The following is a 12,700-nucleotide window of genomic DNA, read 5'->3' as shown; positions in this document are numbered from 1 at the left end:
CCAGGGCTCCATCTAAACCTCGGGGTTTCAAAGCTGGCACTGTCTAGCGAAAGCCCTGATCTGCTCCTATCTTCCTGATAGGTCCCCAGGGCCCTGGTGCTCTTTCCTCCTATACCATGCTCTCAGAACTGGCATCCATGTACAATATGGTCACTTCCAAACTGTGCTGAACTGCAGCTGTAGCACCCCTGGGTCTCGAAGATCCTCTTAGCCTGTAACTTGGGGTTCAGTGTTTCCAAGCCCGGCACCCTTGGGCCCAGGCCTCCCACTCCCGGCCACGCACAGGCCACTCCAAAATACCTGCCAGACCATCGTCCTCTTTCCCCCCTGAAGGCCTCTAGGCTCGCCCCAACCTCCACCCCACGCCTGCGCCGTGGGGGGTCATCACCCTGCAGCCCGAGCCCCAGACGCGAGCATCCCTGCAGCCTCCGATTCCTTCATCACCCCCAGGCCGGAGCCAGCACGACCAATAAGGTGCCAGGTCCGCGGCCTCCCCGCCACCGACCAATCACGAGCGAGCCCCCCCGCCGTCGCCTTCCGCCAATGGGAGAAAGCCCGCGGGCCGGACCGACGAGGCACACGGACCCCACGAGCGCGGCGGCGGCGACAGCAGCGAGCCCGGAGAGAACACAACATGGCGGCGGCAGGCCGGACCGAACTACAGCAGCGGCCGCGCGAGGGAAGTGAGGTCTCCGCCTCAGGCGGGAAGCGCTGCCCCTCCCCCCGCCGCCGCCGCCTCCGCTCACCTCTCACCCTCCCTTCCACACAGCTCCCACACACTTACACACCTCTGCTCAGGAGAGCAGGGAAGAGCCGGAGCCGCCCCCGCGCTCCAGCGGAATAGGGCAACGTGGAGGCCTGGGCACCGCGGAGGGGAGGGGAAGCGTGCGTCACGGAGAGCGGAGCGCGCGCGAAGCGGGGGTACAAACAAGATGGCGGCCACGCCGTCCGCACCGTCCCCCGGCCTTCCCCTCCCTCTTCCTTGGCGCCTCGACTCTCAGTAGCTTTCAATGCGCAGAAGCTGAGTTGCTTGAAGTCTCGCGAGAATTGGGAAGGGGCGACGACTTGATGAAGCGGAAAAAAAATCCGAGAGCCTTTTGACTCCGCCCTTTTTAGTGGGTGGGGGCGTTGCCTGGTGACCTCAGTAATGCGTTCTAAACTTGAGGCTCTGCCGTGATACGCACACTTTTGAGTTTTAAGGACTAAGTTGTGTGTGCATGTTTTTTGGGGGGGTGAAGGACGATTTAGGGATGCCAGATTAAGTGCGCTGTTGAAGAAGACAGGTACCAGTCCCGCGAATGGGAATTTAACACCAAAACTGTAAAATGATAGAATCTAGAATAAAGAACAGCATTTCCCATGAATAATCAGCTTGTAGCCTTACAAAGGACATAGGCATTTTTTTTTTATTATTATTGATTTTTTACAGAGAGGGATAGAGAGTTAGAAACATCGATCAGCTGCTTCCTGCACACCTCCCACTGGGGATGTGCCAGCAACCCAGGTACATGCCCTCAACCGGAATCGAACCTGGGACCTTTCAGTCCGCAGGCTCTATCCACTGAGCCAAACCGGTTAGGGCCATAGGCATTGTTTTTTATCTTCTCCCAAGGAGTGAAGATATTCTCCCATTGATTTTTAGAGTGGAAGGAAAGGGGGAGGACATTGGTGTGAGAGATGAGAGTCCCGCAGGCGCCCCTGACCTGGGTGGGGATGGAACCTGCAACCCAGGTATGTGCCCTTGACAGGGAATCGAACCCATGTGCAGGCTGAGGCTCTAACCACTGAACCATGTGGCCAGGTCCATACTTTATCTCAAATCTCCACAACTACTTAGTCCTAGGACATTAGTATTATTTTTACTTTACAGATGATAACTGAAGCTCAAAAGGCTAAGTAACTTGATCAGGTAACACAGCTAATAGGGGTCAAAACTCAATTTGAAGAGCTTCAAAACCTGTAGATAAATTCATCAAATAGGTATTGAATGGAATTATCTATAGTGAGATTATTCGTACATTAGGTAGCAAGCACAGCGAGAAATGAGTTTGCTTCTGCTAGTGGTTACCTTGAATTTTACAAATGACCTTGGAGCCTTTCTGAGGCTTGCATTGTATGGGTCCTCAACAATAACATCAGCAGACTGTCATTATTTCCTTCCTTTGAATTCATGACCCTGGTGATAACATAATTGTGAATAGTGGAATAAACCCTTGACTTGAATTCAGGAAAATTGTTTTCAAAATCCAATCTTAATAAATCTAACTTTAGGCACTCAATAAATATTTGATGAATGAATGAATGAAACCTAACTAGCTTTAAAGACCTGACTTCACTGAGTCTCAATTTCATCAGCTGTAAAATGATCTAATTCTGCCCAGCCAGTGTGGCCCAGAGGTTGAGCATTGATCTATGAGCCAGGAGGTTATGGTTTGATTCCCGAGTCGGGGCACAGGTCCAGGTTTCAGGCTCCATCTCCAGTGGAGGGCGTGCAGAAGGCAAGCGATCAAAGATTCTTTCTCATCTTTGATGTTCCTATCTCCCTCTCCCTTGCTCTCTGAAATCAATAAAAAAAATTTTTTTAAAGATTTTTTTTAAGTGATCTAATTCATACCTCCTGGGAGTGTTGGGGAGACTGAATGAAATAGTAAGGAGGAGTGCTTTGTAAATTGCAAATGTGTTATAAAGAAGTTAATAGTAAAAAAAATAAAAGTTAGGTGTGATGATATTTTCAGACATGAGAAATGGCATAAAAAATTTAAAATGAATATTCAAAATAAGTAGTATATTTACATAGTAGAGAGGTAAACTTAGCTAATGGGGAAAAGTTATGTAAGCCCACAAATATTTACTGAGCATTTATTGCATATACTATGTTTGCAAAAGATGTCAAAATGTGTAGAAAGCAACACAAATTAGTGTTGTTATTATTGCTATAATTAAATATCAACAGTACATAGGGGCCACAGTCAATTTCCCTCCAAGAGCCTGGAAATCAGGTTGCACTCAGAATTAAACTAATAAAAATTTACATAATAGAGGAAAGTAGCCAAGGGTGGTACTAAACATATTTAACAACAGGTAGTGCTCCAGCAGAATATAGCAGATCTGAAGTCCTGGAACTACTCTTCTGTGCTAGGTGTAAACCCCTCAGTTGCTAGTTTGTGAATAGCAGGTCCCAAGGGATCCCAGGTGACAGGAGTTGTCAGGAGGCTTAGGATAGCAGCTATTTACCATCTAGTGTGAAGTTATTTCAATATTTTAATACTTTGTGATAATATTGACTGGTGTACACAGGGAATATTAGTCCTTGCTGTACCTTATTATCAATATTCTGTGCCCCTCTCTTTCTTAAACCCTCCTTATCAAGGCTGTACCTAGGAGATTAGACTTCTCACCCTATGTCATCAAGCTTAGCCTTGTTTTAATTAATGAACTGTGAGTATAAATGGCAAGAGCCACCTCTGAGCAGAAATGATTGGGCCATCTTATGATTCTGCCTTTTTTCTTTTCTATTCTGCGATGAGAGCAGCATGTCCCAAATAGAGGTACTTCAGCGTTAGTCCCAGAATGAAGTACATAGTCACAGCAGACACACATGACATGTAATGTAAGAAATAAACCTTTGTTGTAAGCCATTGAGATTGTTTTAGTTGTTTGTTACTGCAGCATAACTTAGCTAACCTAAACTGACTAATACAGCCCTGAAATTAGCTATCTATGGGGGTAAGCCAACAGCATATCTACAAACGTGATCAGAAAACAAACCAGCCCAGCTGGTGTGGCTCAGTGGTTTAGCATCAACCCATGCAACAAGAAGTTACCTTTCTCTTGCTAGATAAGGGCACACGCCTGGTTTCAGGCTTAATTCCCTGTGGGGGTGTGCAGGAGGCAGCCAATCAGTGTTTCTCCTCTCATCAATGTTTCTATCTCTCCCTCTCCATTCCTCTCTCTATAAAAGTCAATTAAAAAAATCTTTAAAAAGAAAAACCTCTATACAGGTCATATAGGAGGAATCAAGAAGGCACATGTGATTGTAATTTAATAAAAGAAACTTTAATCAATCTTGTCAACCAGTCATTCTGTATCCTATTCTGAGAGTCTGTGAACCAAAGGGCTTAATTAACCATGACAGCCCAAAACAAGGCAATCACAGAGCAAGCACTAGCATTTCCCTCTCTAAGCCCTATCTCCAGCAAGCCAACCTGAGCATTCAGATTTCCTTGTCCATGTCATCCCTATAATGCAGCAGTCACCTAACCAGTGGTCCGTGAGGTCCGAAAGGTTGGCAACCGCTTCAGTGGGTGAAAATATTTCAGACTGCCTCAGCTAAGATATGCTTCAACATGCTTTCCCGGTGTGATTCTAAGCTCACGCAGCAAATGTCTTGCCTATAGGGACAGAATTTAGTAATCTGCCACCTAAATGATTTCAGTTCTTTTGATAACTGCATTCTTTTCATATAAATTAGCCTACTGGATTCTGTCTTATATAACTATCAGAGTAGCCAAAAGATGAAAACATCCATATCTGTGAATTTAGTGAACTTAAAGATGGTTCCACTCTGAGTCACCACTTCTGAGTTTGCAAGGCTGAAGACCAGTTCTGGGATGAGGTACATTCCTTAAGGTTAGAGGGACCTATCAAGAGGGCCAGCTGAGTGACCTTAAGCTGTACCCCTCTTTCTCATTATGTGTTTTCTTTGATCTAAAATAAAAGCAGTAAGTGCTAAAGAGGCATGATTCACATGCTGTAGGAGTTCAAAAAGGGGAGAGATTACTTCCACTTAATATGAAATAGGGGAGGAGTTCAGGAAAGATTTGCAAGGATGACATTTGAATTGGTTCTTAAAAAATGAGTAGAATTAGGGGAAAAGCATGCCATGTGTAGAGCAAATATGAAGTCAGGGATCAAGTGAGGAAAGATAGAGTAAGAGAAAAAGAAGAATCATCTGGAAAGATATATTAATGTCAGGTTAAGGCTCTTGGGTTTTATTTTTCTGCCATAGAGAGGTAGTGATGGAACTTTTTGTTTTATCGTTTTAACATTTTAAGTGTACAATTTAGTGGCATTAAGAACACTCACATTGTTGTGCAACCATCTCTACCATCCATCTCCAGAATGTTTTATTGTCTCCAACTAAAACTCTGTACCCATAAAACCATAACTCTGTCCTCCCCTCCCTCGGTTCTTGGTAACCACTGTTCTATTTTCTGTCTCTATGAATTTGATTATTCTAGGTATTTCACAGAATCATGCAATATTTGTCTTTTTGTATCTGGCTTATTTCATTTAGCATAATGTGTTCAAGATTCACCCATGTCATAGCATATACCAAAATTTCATTTCTTTTTATGGCTGAATATAGTATTCCATTGGGTATCTATAGCATATTTGGTTTATCTATTCATCTATCGATGGACATGGATGTTTTCATCTTTTGGCTACTCTGAATAATACTGCCCTGAATATTGGTGTACAAATACTTGTTTGAGAATCTGCTTTCAATTCTTTTGTATGGTGAAATTGTGCCCAGAAGTGAAATTGCTGGATCATATGGTAATTCTTTGTTGAATTTTTCTGTTTTTATACAACAGTATAGTAAGAAATCACTATACTATTTCCACAGCAGCTACACCATTTTACATTCCCAATGATAGTTTTTACAAAGAAGGGTGACATGGTCGAAACTGTGTTTAAAGGCAATCTTGCAGAGAAAGTAGGATGGAATAGGGTTGCAGAATAAGCAGTTGGAGACTTCCACAATAGTTCAGGCAAATTGGAATGAAGGCCTGAACACATCAATAGCAATGAGAATGGAAGGAAGAGGATGCAAATGCAGAAGGGGTGACTACTGATTGGCTATTGCAGGGATGGGGGTCAAGAGGTGTTTAATATGACTGGCAGGTTTCACACTTGGGAGGATGGTAGTTCTAGCTGAATACTTCTGGGCTTCTCCAGATCATAGAGAAGACATGGGTTCAGATTTGGACATGTAGAGTTTGAATTTTAAGAGGGACACTGTAAGCTAAAGGATAAACATTTGTTGTCTTGCCTGCTCAACACCCTTGCTCTTTCAACTGATAATGGCATTGTATTTTTCTTTTCTTTTTTTATATTGTAGAATCATCCTTCTCTCTATGTAGTACTAGCCCACAAGGGCATGCGGCTATTAATGTACTTCCCATATCTCTAACTGGGGGAAGTGTAATCCACCAACAGCCCAGCTGCTAAGTTCTGAAATCCATGCTAAGCTTTGAATCCATCACCCTTCACTCCTAAGCCTCACTTCCCAGAGGCTGCTCCTGGCCAGTGACTGAGCACAGCATGGGTTTTAAGACAAGCTTTTTCCTGGGATAAATTATACCCTTTTGATGGATGACTTTGTCTCAAGGACTCCTCAAAGGCCTTGTCAAACTTTCCTTAGAGCGGCACTGCAGTCTAAAATTCTTCCACCTACAACTCCCTCCTTCTCTCTCTCCTTCACTTAGGGTCAGATTGGCATTACTATCGGATGGTTCTCTCTGAGTCTCCCCCAGCTTCTGCCCACTTTTCTCTCATAAGTGATTTCCATAATAAATTTCTTACATTCAACCCTGTCTTGGTGTCTGACTTTCTGAGGATCTGAACTGACATAAGGGGAAAGAGGATGGGATACCGCCTGTCATAATAGCTCTTCCATACCACCCCAGCCACAGGGTAAGCATATGACCCAGTCTGACCAATAACAACAATCGTCACATCTCGGCCCTATGCCTCCTCAGAGTCTCCCACTGTCATTTGGCTCCCAGACTATAAGCTACTTGGTCCACCTCAACCACAGACATGGCCGACCAATTCTGTGTGAAGCCTCACTGCCCTGCTGCCCAAGGCCAACTAGTTGCAAACATGCCTGAGCATGAAGGCATCACAGGGGAAGGCAGAGCTCACAAAAAGCAAGGGATACAATCTTGACATCCTTTGAGCTCCTGGAGCCAATTCTCTCCAATATGTGTAACTTTGTCATTTTTTAATCTGAAGATCAGTTTTCCCGATCAAAACAAAAACGGTCCCACGGATCCCAGGTCACCTCCATTCAACAGATCAGCCAGGTAACTAGATCTCTGGGCTCAATTTTGAATTTCTAGGAAAAAGCTGCCGCTTGGGCTAGATTTGGCCAAGTGTCTGCTCCTGAACCAATCAACACTGTTGTGGAGTGGGACACGAGGTCATGTATAAACATGGTGGTATCCACTGTAACCTTGTGAATAAAGGTGTGTAATAGCAAGGTGCAGGATAGAGTAACACTTTCCAGAAAAGTGGAATTAGAGAGTTGGGCAAACCAAACAATGGCTGCCCACTCCCTTAGAATAAATAAGGGGAAAGAGAATAAAGAGAAGAGCTCAGAAGACAGACACTATCCAACCAAATGCTATTCCACACTTTAAGCCAATGCTATTTGATAGAAATTTCTGCAATGATGGAAATGTTTTATATCTGTGCTGTTCAATATAGTAGCCACCAGCTACATACGACTGTTTAGCACTTGAAGACAGTACAACTGAGAAACTGAATTTTTCCTTTTTTTTGAAACTGAATTTTTCATTTCATTTAATTTTAATAGCTATGTGTAGTTAATGACTACATAATGGACAGCACAGATCTAGACTGTTGGTCTAAACCTTGGGAAGGCAGCATGGAGTAATGGCTATAGCATGTCTTTGGAGTCAGCCTTATCTGGGTTCAAGTCCCAACTCTATTGCCTAATAGTATAGATTAAACAGGTTACTTAATCCCTCTGAGCTATAGAGGTGAAATATGCAAAGAACAGTAAGTGACATGTGACACCAAAAAGAGAGAAAGAGACAAAATATCTGCGAAGGGACAGAATCCTTTGGATTTGGCAATTAGGAGACTCTGAAGTAAGACAGAGAAGTGTTAAAAGTGTGACTAGCAATTACCTGTCTTTTAGACATATGCTAAGTTTTATTTTCCTCTGGAGGAGCATCCCAGGCAGCGAGAGATAAGAAATACAAAAATTTTCTCTTAGTCCTGGTGGCCACATGGGGAATTGAGAATTCAAAGGCATGTCCTGAAGGTAGGGCTCCAAGTTTGAGCCAGAAAAACAAACACTGTCAGTTGTGGGGTCTGAAGCCAAAGACCAAGGAAGCCACAAGGAAAGAGCATCCCACATACATATCCTTATTACATAGCACCTACTTTGTGACTAGATTGTAAATTCTTCAAGGTTCATCTTGGTATTCCCAGCATCTAGGAAGTTCCTGGCACCATATTAAGTGTTTAATTAACATCTGTAGAATGAATGGATGCAAGTAAGCCAGTTCACTCTCTGACTCATGGTATTCACTTATAAATGTAATTAGGTAATCAGAGGGAGAAAATTCTGCAGTGAGAAGGTGCCAGGGAATCCTCCTTGGCTTGGGAAGTGTAAGGTCCTTAACATACTGCCTGGCACAGAGGAATCCTATATAATAAAAAGGGAATATGCAAATTGACCATCACTCCACCACAAAGATGGCTGCACCCACAGCGGAGGCCGAGTTCCCGTAACGAGCCCAACGAGCAATCAGCAGGGACCTGAGGTTGTGCCACCCCCTCGCCCCTGTGGGGCTTGACAGGGGACCTCAGGCCACACCCTCCGCCTTGGCACCAGGCCTGGGGACCTCAGGCTGTGCCCCTGGTCCTAGCACCAGGCCAGGGGAACTGAGGCCGCACCCCACCCCCGCGCCTGATGGAGCTTGATGGGGGACCTCAAGGTGTGCCCCCCGTCCTGGTGCTGGGCCGAGGGACCTCAGGCCTTGCCCCCCACCCAACAGGGCTTGATGGGGGACCTGAGGCTGCACCCCCCTCCCGGTGGGGCTTGACAGGGGATCTCAGGCTGCGTCCCCCACCTGGCGGGGCTTGATGGGAGACCTCAAGGCACACTCCCTGCCCCGGTGCTGGGCCAGGAGACCTGAGGCTGCGCCCCCCCGCCCAGCAGGGGTTGACAAGGGTGGGACCAGCCAAGTCTGGATCTAGCCCAATGTGGGGCGGGGGGGGGGGGCCTGGCTGGGTCTGGGTCTCGCACGATTTTGTGGCACATGTGGGTGGGCAGGGACTTGACTTTGGGTCCCATGGTGTGCCCCAGAATCTGACAGGAGGAAGATTTTCATATACATTTTACTAATTTTCTTTCATCTCTGACACTTCTATTATAGAGAAAAGGCAAATAGCAATATTAAAATATTTCCTCTAATCCCCTTTTAATATGCATGAATTTTGTGCACCAGGCCACTGGTTGCTCAATAAGTGGTTACCATGCTAATTATTATTAGTGGGGGAATAAGATTTTGTACAAGGATGGGGAAGGCCTTGATAATAAGCACTGTGTTGACCTTATTTAATCCTTAAGCCAACTAGATGAAATAGACTTTATTACACTAATTTTACAGATGAGAAAACTTAAAGAAATGTGTTTTATCTAAAGTTAACCAGCCCCCCCCCCCAAAAAAAAAGTAAAAAAAAATATATAATAATAATAAAGTTAACCAGCTCAGAAATGGCAAGCCAGTGTTGAACTTACCTGACACTAAAGTCCAGTTTCCAGCAACAAAGATTTAGGATCCAGGATTCTCAAAAGGGGAGTTTAAGAAGGAAAATAGTTCTAGGATCAAAACTCACTTCTGATTTCTATCCATTCACACAAATCTCAATGCCGCCTTTTCCCTTCCTTGCCCACTACTTGCCTTCTTGCCAAGATCCTCATCTGTTCTACTGAGCTCAACTCTGGGTCACCCTTCTGCTTCCTGTCTCATTCAACCATAACTACTCTGGTTTGGCACAAGGAACTGAGAGTTGAAATGGGGTCAAAGAAAGCTTTGTGTTTTTTGGTTTGTTTTTGTTTTTAAGAAGAGAGACTCTAGAGCATTGGTTCTCAACCTTGACTGCACATTAGAATCACCTGGGAATCTTTTTAAAATACACACTGCTCTAGAGCAATTTTGTAAACTAAGTATTTCAGTGACAAGCAGAATTTGACAATGCAGAAAAGAGAGAATATCTGCAGATGTAAGTTCTTGGGGTCCTCAGCACAGGTTAGGCAGAGTTTGGTCTTGGGTAGGAGCTGGGACACTGTGACTTTCCTTTAGAACAAAGGAAGACAGAGAATATGCTTTGTACAGAGCAGGAAAATTAGTAAAGGTTAGGATGCTTAAAATCAAGAGTTAAGTTTTATGGCAACTGACGATGGCATGGTGTATATGTAGGACAGTGTTTTTCAAATTACAAGTCATAACCCATTAGTAGATTATTAAATTATTTAGAACTTTGAAACCAGCTTTATTTTAAACAGAGTAGAATAGAGTTGAAAATTTGAATTAGTTGCATATAGCAAGGGTAAATACTATGAAAACTATTGGGAAACTTTAGTTTCAGTTAAATATACAGCTATGTGTGTACTGGTCACACTGTACAATTTATTTAGGGTACAGTAAAAAATAAATATTTAAAAGCCACTGGCCTAGGATGTGACCATGGGAAAAGTGGCTGATTCCTTGAACTTTCTCTTCCAGAGTTTTTATTATTATTATTGTTATATTTTTATTTATTTCAGAGAGGAAGGGAGAGGGAGAGATAGAAACATAAATGATGAGAGAGAATCATTGATCGGTTGCTTCCTGCACACACACCCCTACTAGGGATCAAGCCCGCAACCCAGGCATGTGCCCTGACCAGAATCCAGCCATGACCTCCTGATTCATAGGTCAATGCTCAACCACTGAGCCATGCCAGCTGGGCTCTCCCAGAGTTTTCCATGATGCTTGTAAATTGGTCTTGCTTTGTGACAGATAATAAGCACCCTAAAGGGCATGAGCCTGATCAACTACAGTGAGGCCTTGACTTATGAGTGTCCCGACTAACGAGTTTTTTGAGATACCAGCTGTCTCTCAGCAGATTTTTTGCATTGAGTTGACAGAGTAATTTGAGTTAACGAGCTTCTTAACGAGCTCCTTAACGAGCTCGGTCTCTGAACGAATTAAACTCGTAAATCAAGGCCCCACTGTATACCAGAGCTTCCTAAGCAGTGGCCATAGCATGCGGGTTCCATTTGTGCCCCAAATTAATCTCCTAGTCTTCAGGGCTACTCTTTCTTTCTGGTTTCTGCTCCTCTACTGCCCTAAGATGACTGCCATCAAATGCCAGGAGCTGCATATTTCCTCATTCGTGGTTAGCGAGGAAGACAGTCTATGTGCCAGTCTTCTCAGCAAAAATCCTGAAATTCACTCTGGACTGGCTGAGTCCATATGACCCTGAACCAATTGTTCTGGCCAGTGAGATTGACGGACTCAGCCCTGCTCTACCCTGATGGAGTTGCTTCCTAGAAACACATGGATCCTGAAAGGAACTCAGGGGCTGTTGAAAAGGGCGAAGTGGAAAAATGAGATTATCAACTAGTGTTCAATTCATATGGCTTTTAAAGTGCCAAAACTAGCCCTAGCCGGTTTGGCTCAGTGGATAGAGCATATGCCTGTGGACTGATGAGTCCTGGGTTTGATTCCTCCAGTTAAGAGCATATGCTCGGGTTGTGGGCTCAATCCCAAGTAGGGGACATGCAGGAGGCAGCTGGTCAATGATTTTCTCTCATCATTGATGTTTCTATCTCTCTCTCCCTCTCCCTTCCTCTCTGAAATCAATAAAAATATATATTTTTTAAAAAGCGCCAAAACTAGTTGAAAGTTCTAATAGCATTTATGCTGGTCATTTGTCTGTTTGTTCTAGCCTTTCCATGCTCTGCATTGTACTGAAGAGTTCTGGGTCCTGAAAACTACATTTCCCAGACTCTTGTTGCCAACTGACTTCCTGTCAATAGAGTCAGCCAATGGGAAGTACAGGTGAGAAACTGGCTGGAGATGGGATGGTAGAAGGAGAGGCAAAGCCATTGTTCTCCCTGCATCCACTTGAGACTCTGGCAGCAGCTGGTAGTTATGGGCTCAGAGACCTTCGGTGTTTCTGGCAGTGGTGGGCTACTGCCACAGGCTGCAGCAGTGTCAGGGGTACTGGAGGGGCAGCAATCGGTAGCTGTCGGCTCCAGTGAGCTCTGTCAATTCTGCCAGCACCAGCATTTCAAAAACATTGCTCCAGTAGTGTCAGCAGCAAGTGTGCTTCAGGGTCTAGTTACTAGACCCTGTTGACTATCCAGGCCTAGGGGTGATAGAAGCTTCCTACAGCTACAAATCTCTAGTTTGCCTACCTTACCATTTTGCACCTTCAACACCTTCAAGCTGACATGTTTCTAATCAGTTCTCTGAAATAAATTCCCTCTGTTTGAAATTCCAAGCACTTTTTCTGTTTTCTTGTCTTCACCCCGGCAGACACAGTGTTGCCCTGACCGTGAATAGGATGACTGCCATGACTAATTTCCCAGTTATGCTGTTTGCAGTTGTTGAGCTGGGTGATGCCACAAGAGAAGCATGCTAAGCTCTCCGCTAGGGCATTGGGAAAGAAGCAGGGAGGGGCCTGGAGAAAGCACAGATGAAGCCTCCTAATCCTTTTCTTTCCTCGCCTATCCCTAACTATTAGAACTGTGTGATCGAGAACTTACTGCTTACTTCCCAAGATAACTTGAGGGATAGGCTCTGGAACGACTGGGTGGGAGTGAAGCAATGAGTACAATTGGCAAGGGGACCCCAAACAGAGGGGCTACGAAAGGTGGTCCTTGCTG

At 44.5% G+C, this 12,700-nt stretch overlaps 1 protein-coding gene across 4 annotated transcripts in view; it reads right to left on the bottom strand.

Annotated features, from left to right (window-relative positions):
- NFYC (nuclear transcription factor Y subunit gamma) overlaps positions 1-1,021 on the bottom strand; it is a 70,364-nt gene extending 69,343 nt beyond the window's left edge. Inside the window, exon 1 of one of the 4 annotated variants that reach the window (XM_059689725.1) lies at positions 785-1,021. The gene's annotated coding sequence lies outside the window, so the exon portion shown is untranslated. Of the gene's footprint in view, positions 1-300; positions 437-784 lie in introns of those variants that run through there. The other 3 variants (XM_059689726.1, XM_059689724.1, XM_059689728.1) reach the window with 3 other exon arrangements.
- Positions 1,022-12,700: the final 11,679 nt, after the last annotated feature.

The sequence above is a fragment of the Myotis daubentonii genome, chromosome 3, assembly GCF_963259705.1.
Source record: "Myotis daubentonii chromosome 3, mMyoDau2.1, whole genome shotgun sequence".
In the NCBI taxonomy this organism is placed as follows: Eukaryota; Metazoa; Chordata; class Mammalia; order Chiroptera; family Vespertilionidae; genus Myotis; species Myotis daubentonii.
Note: the sequence above shows the minus strand (reverse complement) of the source record. Positions and strands in the feature narration are given on the sequence as shown.